This window comes from Fringilla coelebs (genome assembly GCF_963513975.1).
Source record: "Fringilla coelebs genome assembly, chromosome: 11".
NCBI classification, from domain to species: Eukaryota; Metazoa; Chordata; class Aves; order Passeriformes; family Fringillidae; genus Fringilla; species Fringilla coelebs.
The window spans coordinates 6,625,647-6,638,648 of NC_140037.1; positions in this window are offsets into that span (position 1 = coordinate 6,625,647).

Genomic DNA, 13,002 nt, shown 5'->3' on the forward strand with positions numbered 1-13,002 from the left:
TCAGCTTTCCCAAACATTCCCCATTCCTCCTCGTGCCCATGGGCAGGTTTTACACTCAATTCCTGCATCCTTCAGGCAAACCCTCACACCTGGATGCTCAAGGCACTCCATCATCTTCAGCATCCGTAACTCCACTGCTTTCTACACCACACAAGGCATAGCAATTATTTAATGCTTGGTTGTAACGGCACCCAGGAGCCCTAAAATCAAAACCCCAAAAGGCTGAGACCCCACCACACCTCTCCCAGCACACACAGGTAAGAAATCAGGTAGGTCCTGGTGCTGGAAGAGCTCAGACCCCTGCACAGGTGACAGGAGACACCAGGGGTGTGTACCACCAGCTCAGAGAAAAGAGGGAAGAGCGAGGTTCCAACAAAACATGGTTTGCTCAGTTTTATGCCACATGGCTCATTTACTCACTGCTGGCAGCATCCACAAAATCAGGCTCGTCAAGCACCTGACTGTACACACAGGTAATGATTATAAAGCCAACTCAAGCGGGGCTAAAAGTACACAAAGATCTAGCATAAAAATAAAAAAGTGCAATCCTCTCCCAGGTGGAAAACAGGACTTTGAACGTAACAGGTGGATTACATAACAATTATTTTGCTCCCAATTCTCAGAATATATATTTTTTTAAATACCCTCACAGACCAAAAGCTGTCATTACTGAGAAGCAATAGCAATTTTACTCTGGTAAACAGTCAGGCTACCCAACCTCTCTCAGGGCCAAACACAAACTCAGCAAGGGCAGCATCAAAGAGCCCCCACACGAGGACCAGGGCGAGGCCTGGAGCATCCGTGGCTCTCCTCCCTGGATTCTGCCCAAGGAAAAGATTATTTCCTAATGCTGCTTTTTGTTTGCAACGGGGCATAAACTTCAAGGGGATGGTTCACTGCTGTGCTGGGGGAAAGCAGCACGGTTGGGTTGCTGCTACAATGGAAAAGCCTTAATATCCAAAAAATGCACCTCGCATCGATGGCTGGGTCCCACAGCCAGGATCCAACCTGAGCCAGACCCCTTTGTCTGGGAACACTTTCTCCCCAAGCCTGGGGCCTTCTTGGTCCTGCAGGCACATTTCAGCCTATTCATACGTTTCTTTGCAGAGCCAGGAAAAAGATACACATGTGACCCATCACAAAACCATCCACGAGGCCTCACCATCTCAAAAGAGAAGGACACCACCGAGGCACTGCCCCACACAGCCGTACTCCCTGTCCCAGCTACGGAAGTTAAAACCCACTGGCCACGACCTCTTCTCTTTTTTTCAATCTGAAAGAGACTCCTCAGCATTCAGAACTCAACCTTTAAGTGGGCTGCCAGAGCCTCGCCTCCAAAAGGCAACAGCAAACACACAAAAAAAAAAAAAAAAAAAAAAAAGGAAAAACAAACCCACAAAAATCCCCCCTCCCTGCCCCCAAAGCTGAGCAGAGAGGGAAAGGGGGACGAGGCACACGGGGAAGGCGGCCGGGTGCTCCCCTTTTCTGCCTCCCTTTTATTCCTGCTGAGTGTAGTAACACTTGAACTGGCTCTCTTTATTTGCAGCCGGATACGCGCTTTCAAAGATACTGTACTACTGTGTAGGCCAAGCAGGGACTCTCTTTCTTCCCTTGGTTAGGGCTTTTGGGAAAATAATTATTCACCAGAACTGCCATCGTGAACAGAGCAAGCTAAATCAATGTAGCTTTGTATGGGCCATTGCCACTGCAAAGCAAATACTCCATCAAGACATGGATCAGTGAGAATTTTATCACTAGGAATCCTTATGCACATCTTTGTGTATTTTTAATATCCACCTTATCCCTCCCCACGCTCCTGCACCCCACCCTCCCCACGGATTTGTCTTGTGTCACTGGCAGCTATGGGGCTTGGCCACGAGATTCACATCAGTAAAAACGTCTTAAATACACAGGTTTATTCTCCTTAAAAAAATTTATAATAAAGCATTGGTGCAGAGCAGATTTATTCACTGAACAGGTTGATTTATTTAACAGACTTGACATACATCAAAACCTACTATAGGCTTACATAATTGTTATCCATTTAGCAGGTCTGGTTCTTTTGTCAAGTATTTGTTTTTCAAAAGTGATTCACTAAAGACTGCTGCCTTCTGCACAGCTCACATACCTTAACAAATGCAGTCTTGCATGGGGTATTAGCTGAAGTGACTTTAAATTGCATCCTACCTGCTTGAGCGCTGCCGCTATTTTTTTAGCCTCCGTATTATTCCTTTACTCAACCACACGCACACCACCAAAAAAAAATAAAAAAATAAAAAAAATTTAAAACAGCAAAGCAAGAAGCAGGAGCGTGTGTAGAGGCACACCGAGCCCCGCTGGCAGCAGCGTGTGCCGCGGGCTCGGTGTTACCGCAGTACCACGCCGCTCCAGCGATGCCAGCAGGTACCTCCGGCGCGGCACAGCCGAGTACCAGGATGTTGATGGCTGCACAGAGGTTTCGGGGCCGGCGCGGGGCAGGGGGGACGAGCGAACCGCCGGGCGGAAACGGGGGGAAAACCTCCGGGAGGATTTAAGGACCACGGAGCCGTTTTGTTTCCCCGCAAGAGGCTCATTGAGGCCTCGGCTCGCACAGGCGCACCGCTCCCTCCGGCCTCACGCATCCACCCACGGCTCCCGGCCGCGGATCCCCCAGATACGCACCCATCCTGCGCGGCTTCCCCGCGGGCGGCGGAACGCGGCGGAGCATCACCCGCGGCACGGCGATCGCCTCGGCGCTCACCGCCGGTCCCCCACGGCTTGTTTGGGTTCATCTATCGCACCGCGCATCGCTCGCTCGCCTCGGGGCCGAGGGAGGATTTCGTTCCCCCCCCCCCAGGCTCCAGCATCCTCCTCGCACACACACACCGGGCACATCCCGGGGCTCGGGCATGGCAGCGCCCGGGTGCCGACCGCACGGACCCGGCGCTCCGCCGCCCGCCAGACAGATGGTTAATTACATTCACAGCCGCATTTTGCGCTGGGATAGAGTTTCAGACAATGAGCCAGTTTTATTTGATTAGCCAGTTCTCTAGTTTAATGCGCGCGGTGACAGCTACTCCCAGGGCTGGGGCTTTTTTTTTTTTTCCCCCTTAAATAAAAATAAAAATCCCATCCCCCCTCCTTCATTATGTTTTTGTTCTGGCCGAGGCTGAAGTAAGCGCGGCCCCCGCGGCCGCCGGGGGGCCCGGCGGGGCGGCGCCCCCGCCCCGCGCTGCACCTGCCCGGGGGGTGGGGGGGACACGCCGCCAAGTTGCCGCCCCCCCCCGTCACCTCAGACCACCCTCGCACACACGCACACCCCGCAACTTCCCCGCAGGCCTCCGCGCAGGCCGGCGCTGCCATCAGCATCCCCTCCTCCTCCTCCTCCTCCTCCCCGCTGCCCCCGCGGTGTGCCGGCGCGGGAGGGGGGCCGTGTGTGGCTGAAGCTCCGCCGCGGCGGGACTCACCTCGGCGCGGGGCCCGCGATGGAGCGGGGGTCCCCCGCCCGCCGGGCGCTGCCGGTGCTGCGGCTCAGCGCTGCTCCATGCGCCCGGGGCCCGGCGCGCGCAGGTGGACGCGCCCGCCCCCGGCCCCCGCCTCCCGCCGCCGGCCCCCGCCCCTTCCCCCGCCGCCGCCGCCGCCGCCCCACGGACGGGCCCCCCGGCCCCGCGCTCCCTGCGCAGGGACGGGCGGAGGGCGGGAGGGAGGATGGGGGGCGGCGGCTCCCGCCTCGCCTCGCCCCGCCGCCGCTGCCTCCTCCTCCTCCTCCTCGCCGCCGCCGCCCCCCCAGGCCTGCGCCCATTCAGGAGGTGCCGGGCAGCGCCGCCGCTGCCATTGTTCGCCGGGAGCGGGACCCGCTGCCCGCCCCGCGCACCCGCACCCGGCCCGGCCCGGCCCGGCCCGGCCCGGCCCGCGGGAGCGCGCACCGCGCCCGCTCCGGCCATAAAGGGCGCGCGGCCGCCGCCGGGCCCGGGCAGGTGCCGAGAGCTCGGCCGGGCTGCGGCAGCGGCGGGGAGAGGGAACGGGGGCGCCGGAAAGGGCCGGGGAGAAGGAAGGACCGGCCGGGCCGGGCCGGGCCGGTGGGGAGGGGACAATGGGCCGAGCGGGTGTCACCCCCCGCGCACCGCTCGGCCGGAGCCTGGGAGTGGAACTGGCTCCCAGCGCTGTCCATCCGGCTTAATTCTCCATAGTGGATAGGGGAGTCACCTTAGGGCGTGCAGCAGCTTTTCTGATTTATTTCCATGGTCACGTTATTAATAACAGCGTCTAAAACTGTGCTTTACCTTCAGGTGCCCATGCCCGGGAGGAGGCTGCCTCATCTCAGGATGGCTGAGGACTCGCCGAGCTGCCAGGCACGCCGAGGGAAGGCAGGGACGCACCAGCCGCTGCCTTGTGCCGAGCAGGAGGGCGACAAACAGTCAGGGCAGGAGCCAGCATCTCCAGAGTGTGTGAGCCGATAACATCCTCCCCTTCTCGCAGCACCCCCCCGCAGCCCCGTGTCTCTGTGACACCCTCACATGAGCGCCGTGGCCGGAGCTTCTGCACCGGGGACTGGAGGAAACTTCTGTTTTTTCATCTCCTGAGTCAACAGGATGGTTTAGCAAATAGAAAGCAAACCAGGCACACCTATGAGCCTTTAGGTTTATTTAAGTTCACAGTGATATTTAAAAGAGGTTTCTAGTCTTAAGTTATCACTTGAGTTGGTTTTTAGTCTTAAACAATGCATACAGTCTAAAAATTCATTAGCTAATTCTGTGGTTAAAATATTAAAGTATTGAGCTCTTTAGTCCTTGTTCCCACAGCTCCAGAGACCCCCATCTATGCAGTAATAAAACATGTGACAACATATAGAATGCTCTCTGAATTCAGAGCATTTTACACATGAACCTTCAGCACTGCAAAATAAGGAACTAATTTCATTTTTTCTTCATTAACAGCAGTACCCAGAACCAGGACATGCCATACATCACATGTGAATAAGTTATTCATTCTCACTGTGTCAGGGCACACGCTTGAAGGGGTGCAGAAACTGAGACCAGCAGTAAATGATTTGCCCAAGGCCACAGAGTGAGGTGGTGTCGCAGTTTCTGGGAAGCAGCACTTCCCAGTCCTATCCCAAATGATGGTTTTCCTCTCCAGCCTCACCACATTGCTGTGGGAATCACACACTTCAGTCCCTGTGCCTTTGCACGTTTGTAACGCTGCATTTTGTTTCACTACCCCGTCATTTTCTTGGCAGAAAGAGTCGAGTAATATAAATAAGTAATTAATCAGGGTCAGGTGAGATGGTGACAGCACACCTGGCAGTGCTCACTAAAATAAACACACAGGTGGATGGTGGTCATGAACTGCTTTCAAAATGAGCTGGGGGCAGGTTTTGCCCTCAGCAACCTCACATAGGGGCTGTGCCCTTGAAAAGTGCCACCAAAGGCACACAAGCAAATTTGGCAGCTTTTCTGCTGAGGCACCTCCCAGGGCAGGAATAACATGGCCAGAAGCACCTGGCAGACCCACCCAGCTGCTGCCACTGCCTTTGGGAAGGTGCCACACTGGAGCTGTGTGCTGGAGGTGATGGCAATCACCTGAGTATAATCACCAAGATAAGATTAGAAGTAAACCTGGGGGGGGGCTTGGTGGAGATGAAAAGACACATTCAAATAAGTGAGCCTTGCACCTGGATCCAGTTTAGAAAGACAACCCAAGTATTTGTTTAAGTGCTGTATTTCAGGGGGAACACAAACATAAGGCTCAGGGATTATCCTTGGGCTGTGAAACAATACAATGCCTTTAGTTCCACTTACCCACACCACTCATTGAAGGTCCTTCACTTACAGAACCACCACAGCAGTGATTGACAGGCAGCCTGAAGTTCTGCACAGCATCTCAGGCAATCTGCAAAATTAACAGTCTGTGCACTGTGATCTTTCCATGTAGTGCCACAAACAGATGTGGCAGGGGCACTGACAGGGTACCCTTGGCAGGGTGTTCATTTCCCAGGCTAACAGAGGCTCACAGGTGTGAGAACAAGGGGCTAAGAAAGCTCCTTTAGGCAGGAAGGGATGGGCAGCCCCTGAGCCAGGGGTGATTGTGCTGCCAGCCCAGCCCTGCCCCACAGCCCTGCTGTTCTGCTGTCCCCCTGCAGCTCCACTGCTGCAGCCAGCACTGTGATCATTCACTGCAACCTGTACCACAGAGCAGATCAGACATTTACATCTGTCCCAGCCTTCCAGCTGTCTTCACACAGAATCCATGTGCCCAGACATGGATATATGCCAGGATCCTCTGCCTGCTGGTCTCTCTAGGAAGCAGGAGTCAGTCTAAGAGAAAAGAACCTGGGTTATGACAAGAGGCCAATGCCATGGTGCTTTCCAGGTCTCCAAGTGCCCATTTTCTATCATTCCTTTTTTTCTTCATCATTCCTTCTTTCCCAGATTCATGTGAGCCACTGCAGCACACCCAATACAGGTCAAATCCTTATTTTTCTGTGGCCCAACTAACTTCTGTCATACGTGGCCCCTCTGCTAAACCATACCAGAGGCAGAGGTCCACCAGAGGATTCTGGTTTGCCCATGGCACGAGTAGAACACAAATGGGATTTTCAGATCTCAAATCCTGCATTCTTGGGTGAACCTGGTAAAGCATGGTTCAAGCAGAATGCTGCCCAGATGTTACGAACCTTACAAACTCAGAGAGAAAGGCAGCAGGGTGGCAGGGGACATCACCCTCCTGTCCTACTCCAACACAAACAGCTGGAGAGGACTTCTCCCCCACTCTCTCAGACTTCCAGGACCAACTTCTGAACAGGAACAGTCCAACAGAGATGATTGGCAGAATGAGAAGCACTCCAGGAGGTGGGGTGGGGTTTTGACTCATGAGGGTGAAGGATTCCCCCCCTCTCCTCCTCTTTCCTTCCCAGATCCTGGTGTGCAATTCAAAAGCAACAGTATGCTGTGGGAAATAACACTGAGCCTGCAAACAGTGAGTGCTTCTTACTGAGCCCAAAGCCATTCCTGGAGAAGAAATGAGCTGGAATCACGAGCCTGGAATCAGGAGCTGCACACCCTGAGTTTCTCCTTTCCTCTCTGGCACACCTGTCAAGCCTTACAGCTTTCTCAGAAAACCATCCCAAGCCACCCAAACCAGCAGTGCAGGCTGAGCCCCCACCTGCAGACAGACTCCCCCTGCATTCCTGGCTGTTTGCATCCCCCCTGAGCTCTGTCTCAGAGCAGCTGCAGGAGCAGAGCTGATGTTCAGTCCGCACCTTCTCCTTGCCCCCACGGTCCAGACATACCCAGCAGATGCTCAAGGCAGTCGCTGACCTTGAGGGCAAAGACAAATTTCCAACGTGCCTGACAGCTGTGGAAGAACCGAAGGTGAGGAGGGTCCCAGAGGAGTTTCCAGGCTTCTCCATTCCTTGACAGGCTCCTTGCTCCACCAAACACCCCAAAGACACCCAACCCTGCCTCACAAGGCTAAAAAGCTCCTTATTCAAGTCAGGCAGTTCCAGCAGGGTCACAGCCTCTGAGGCTCCCCTGGCCCCATTTAACTGTGCTGCTCACGAGCTCTGAGCCCCCCAAATCTGTCCCTGCCTATTCCTTCCTTTCTCCCACCTTCCTTCCAACATCTCAACTTTAGATTGTAAATCTTCCTTTCTCTTGTGCATTTCTCTTACCAGTTTCCATGGCCAAACATCTCCTTGGTGGTGCCTTCTGAACAGGAGGAAAGGAAAGCTCCCATTTGTGCCTGGGCCAAGGCGAGCGCTCTGTGGACAGAAGGCTCTGTGTGCCCTCCTTGCCTTGGCAGGAAAAACAACCTCGGCCACTTCAGGGGGGGTGACTGGATTAGCAGGGGACAAAGGGAAAAAAGGGAAGAAGAAAAGCAACCAGTAACAGCCAAAAAGTCTCAAGCATGGCCTGGTGAATTTGCAGTGAGCCAGAGCACAGGTTGGAACAAAACCTGGTGAAGGCAAAGGGATCAGGACATCACAGAGTCACAGACTGCTGTGGATTCACTGCAGGTTTGATCTTCTCACAGGCAGTAAATCCATGACTGGCAAGGATGAACTTGTTTCTGGTATCCCAGGGTTCAAGGCCAGTGGCTGCCTTGGCCAAGCTGGCTGGCACCTGCAAGTGCTGGGTGAGGATGGCAGAGCCCAAAAGGGCTGCTCAGGACTCTTAGGTCACAGCTGGAATCTAAAATTCTCTTCTGCAATTCCATCCTTCCCATTGCACTGTGCCTCTTCTGGGGCTGCTCCACAGGCCAGCAGAGCCAAGCCCTGTTTATTGTGGATGGGGCTGGTACTTGGAGTGTTCTATAAATTGTTTCCTTTCTTTAGGAAATGTTAAACTCTTCGTGCCCAGAGGCACCTTGTGCTTTTCTCTCTTGTTTTAAGTGCAGATGACACTGCAGTGGTGAGCAGAGAGAGGTCCCATAGAGCAGACTGGTGGAAGGGGTTGATTTTAATGCCAACAGAGCTGCCACAAAACACAGAGCTCTTGGCATCTGCAGAGCTGCTTGGCCAGCCTTCAGAAATAAACCCATCTCACAGAAATCATAAAGGTGAATTCCTCTGTTCCCTGAAAGGAAATGCCCGCTGCCTTTGAGCCCAAACATCCTGGAACTGTTCTCCTGAAGCACCAACACCTCAGCACGTTCCCTGAGCTGGTTTGCAACTCACCTCTGCCTCAGCCTGCACAATCACCGAGGTTCAGCTCTCTTCAAGCCCCATCTAATTATGCAATTTAACTGCGGCAAGAACAACAGCTTTGCTGAATATGCAACAGTCTCCTCATTGTGTTTTGATGGGGGGAGACAGAAGGAAAAGGCAATTTCGTTTAAAGTTCAGGCATTTCTATGGGGCTTGTCTGACCTGAAAAAGACAGAGGCCTCTCTGTGTCAGGTGAATCTGGAGTCAGAAACATTTTCCTGGTGTGTCTTGGGTGCAGCCACAGCTACCTGAACACAATGGCACAAACCTTGGCGTTTTTCCTGCTCATTTTTCTTCAGGACTGTAGTTCATTAACTCCAGTAACGCAGTTTCATTAATGTGCATTAACCAATGACTTTCCCATTACTGCTGCTGTCTCCAATCAAAGACTCATTTATGGAAAACAAGGGCAGAGGGAACAACATGCTTTGGCAGCTGTAAGATCATACGCCCAGAGCTTTATACCCTCTGTCTTATATTTTTACGTTAAAGTATCACGAGCTATTACCATATTTTTCATTATTATTTGTGGCACTAAATACTGCAGCTCCCAGTGCCAGATGGCAAATATTCAGAATAAAAATAATGCAAGGCCAATCTTAGAAAGACTCAATGTGAGTGTAACAGCATGTATTCATCCTCCTTTCCTAATGCACATGTTAAAATATTAGCAGACTTAAAATCTGGTTTTCCAATTTAGAGGAGTCACATATTACAGAATGATATGCATGCATATATACATATATTTAAATATGTACATATAACATTTTTAATTTCTTTCCATTTTATTTGCATGTTTCAAGGGTCTTAACATAATACATGGACACATCATCTTTCACTCTTCAGGAGGTTATTTTAACCAGGAAAGAAAACCAAATAGTTTCAAAATGGAACATAAGCAAAACCCCTTTTCTAGAAATTGTTATTGGTTCAAAATACTTTTTTTTTAAATATATAAACAGCTTGAGTCCTAAACTTAACCAGATGGAAACGTGCCTACAAAGCGTTGGATCTAATTCAGAAGAGACTGACAGCCAACAGATGAGCCAATTTAGCCCATCCCATGCCAAAAATGGTCAATCATGTTATCTTATGTGTGACTCGACTCTGGCAGATGCCAACTCTATCCAAACAACTTCAAGCATCTTTTTGGAAGACTGGATTATTTTACACACACTTTTAAAAAATCATAATAATGCTCGATTTTTCTGGAAGCCTTCCACTTAGCTTCAGCATTTTCACAAGAGATTTTTGATTAATTTATTTTAAGGATAAATCCTTTTATTTTATAGCCTAACAGAAGAAATGCTTTCCAACCCAACAAAGCCTGATAAAAAAATTTACTGAATTGCAGTTCAGTGACAGACCCCTATTTGTTTAAATATTCATACAAGGAAAGCTTTACACCTGTGCAAATCTTCCTTAAGCCAAATGTTTGCTTTCAACAACACAAAGAATCACGACAGGAAGTACAAGTTCAAGGTGCTTCCTGTATCCTTCATCACCTTCCCCAAAATTAAGATTAAAGTTAAAACTAAAGGAGTTTTTTACATGCTGAGTGACTACAACCAAGAATTTAAAAAAAAAAATTATAATCTCTCAGTGAATTTTCTTTTGTTGCTTATCAGAAGACCTATGAATCATCTGCCTCCACCTTCAACAGGACAGGACTTCCACCTCAGTGTCCTCTGCAACCCACACAGTCTGGGCAGCATAGTGCTGGTATACTGTTTTTTTCTCTTGCCCCTAATTTGAATAATAAAAAGGAAAAAAAAAACGTTTTGTGATTGCTCCATCACTGAGAGCACAGGACCATTCAATCCCTCTGCAGTGCATCACATCCCCTGTAGCTAAGCCCTGTATCTGCTGTCAGCTTGGGCTCTGCTTCAACTCAGTCTGAATTTAGCTTCCCACTAGCACCCTGGGAGGTCTCAGGTGATGAGAGTTCCCTGTTAGACTGAGAGCTGCAGAAACCACTGCAAAGACTTAGCAGCTCATCATCTTTCACTGGACACCTTGAAAGGGCACATTTTAAAAGATGGACGTTTTCAAATCCATTGTTTCCAGAGAACAGTGCCAGCTTTCCTGCCACACAGAGGGCAGGGGTTCTGCTCATAGCCAGCACTTTGGGTTCTCTTCTTGGCAATCACACACAAGGTTGCAATTTCATTTTCCATTTGTCCAGGAGGTAATTGCACTGCCTGTGTGAAGTGACCTTCCTGCACACACAGCCAGGTAATTATCCACAGGACTTGCAGCAGCCTCTCCATTTCCAACCTTTTTATAGAGCCCTTTGTGACGGCAGGCCAGAGATTTTGAGATCCACAGACATTCATCTAGGCTGAAATCTGGACATTTTTAGAGATCTTCCAGGACAAACAGATATTCTCAGCTGTGTGAGCATTTCCTTACATTGGTCCTGCTCCTCAGAAATAAGATGCTGTCAAGGTGTGTGTGACCAATGGACTTGGCTGCAGGTGCTCACGTTGGACTTGAGGCAACTCTTACAGAAAAGGTCACACACATTTAAAGGATTCACTTCTGCACTTCCCAAGCATAAAACACTCTGGTTTCAGTGGATTGAAACACCAGGGTTTAGGTAACCACACCTTCCTCGCATCAAACTTGTCCCTAATTTGCCCTAGTTAGTTTATAGATTATAAAACCATGGAATCGTGGAATTGTTTAGGTGGGAGAAGACCTTCAAGATAAATTATATTGTTCTCATACCTTGTCAGCCTTAAGGCTGGTGGGAAGGTATGGATTCCTTGGAAAGACTCACAAACTGCTGGAGAAGCTTTTGGAAAAAATGGAAAAGTTAGATTTTATCCCCTAGGTGCAGTTGGGTTTTTTAAAATAACAATTATTTCATTTCCTCTCTTTGTGGATATTTAGTCAGTGGGTAACCAATCACTTCAATCAGACTCAGCCAGGCTGATCCCAGCTTCTCACTGGCCCAGATAACCTCTGGCTGAACAGCAGCTCAGCACTCACACTCAGCAAGTATATTTTTTTCTATAGCCATGTTCTTTTCTGCACCTATTTTAAAGAGCAGCACTGGCTGAATTGAACTGAAGGAAACATTGGTTTACCAGGCAATGCTGCCATTAGGTCTTACAGCAGGTTCAGTAAGAACTTCAGGCCAAGTGTGCATTAAAACAAGTAGATGGTGCCTACAGAATAGATCATAAACCTCAGCTGCACTGCAAGGAGCCCTGTTTTCAGTCACAGGGCACAACTGATTCATCCAAGGAGTCTTTAGAAAGGCACAGCTCTTCTCCTTGGCTGCTCACACTGATGCCTCGTGTCAGTTCCTCAGACACACTGGTGCACCTGTGAGTTTACAGCCCTCCTGCCACTGCCCATTTCAGTTTAAATCAGGGCTGAGTTGCTCTGAGCCATGAAGTCATCAGTGAGTGTTCACCCCCCACACAGCCAGCGCTGGGCACCCCAGAGCACTCAGCAGTCAGGGCTCCACCAGCCTCCTCCATCTCCTGCTCCTGCAGAGTTCATTGGCCACTGTTTTCACTTCATTACCTCCTGCAGTCAGGGAGGAACAATCTGTCGAGAAACTTCCCTTGAATCTGGCTCAGGTATTGGGATGTGGCCATTTGTACAGAAATTCACCTGCACGGTGGCGCGGCTCCTCGAGGGAACCGCTTTGGAACACAACCACTCCTTTTCCATGAAATATCACCGGATCTTGCTGCAGTCAGTGGCAATAAAAACAAGTGTGTTTAACAGATGTCACAAACCGTTCCCAGGCTGTCACAGCTTTCCAACATTTTCCAGTGGATTGTTATTACCAGATCCCTGCAAGTCAGCAGCAAGCGATGCCGCCTCTGACTCCGCTCATCCCGCTCCGACTGATGACGTGAGCTGTCAGACTGTAAACTCAGAGTTGTCACATAGCTGTAATTTGCAGATTTAGTAAAAGAGCTTAACATTCCTTTGAGTAAAGTACTTAAGAGATGTATTTCGTGGGATTTATGGGCTGTGAAAGTCTGTGTGGCTTTCAGCTAGAGCGGGATCTCCATAGGACTGCTCGGGTGTCAGTAAAGCAGCTTTGGCCTCAATCAGAGACTGCCATTAGATGTGAGCTTATATCCACTGAAGGCATTTCCACAGGGACTCGGCTATCAGGTCTGAAAACAGCCCTTTGCAGGATTTGCTTTTCTAGATACCTACTGAAATCACATGGGCATTAATTTACTGGAATTTGACTGCTTCCCAGCAGCCTAAATAATAGTTAGAAAGTTTAGGGCCTTCAATTATATTAAACAAATGCCACAAAATAATCAACAAAGCTCACCTTT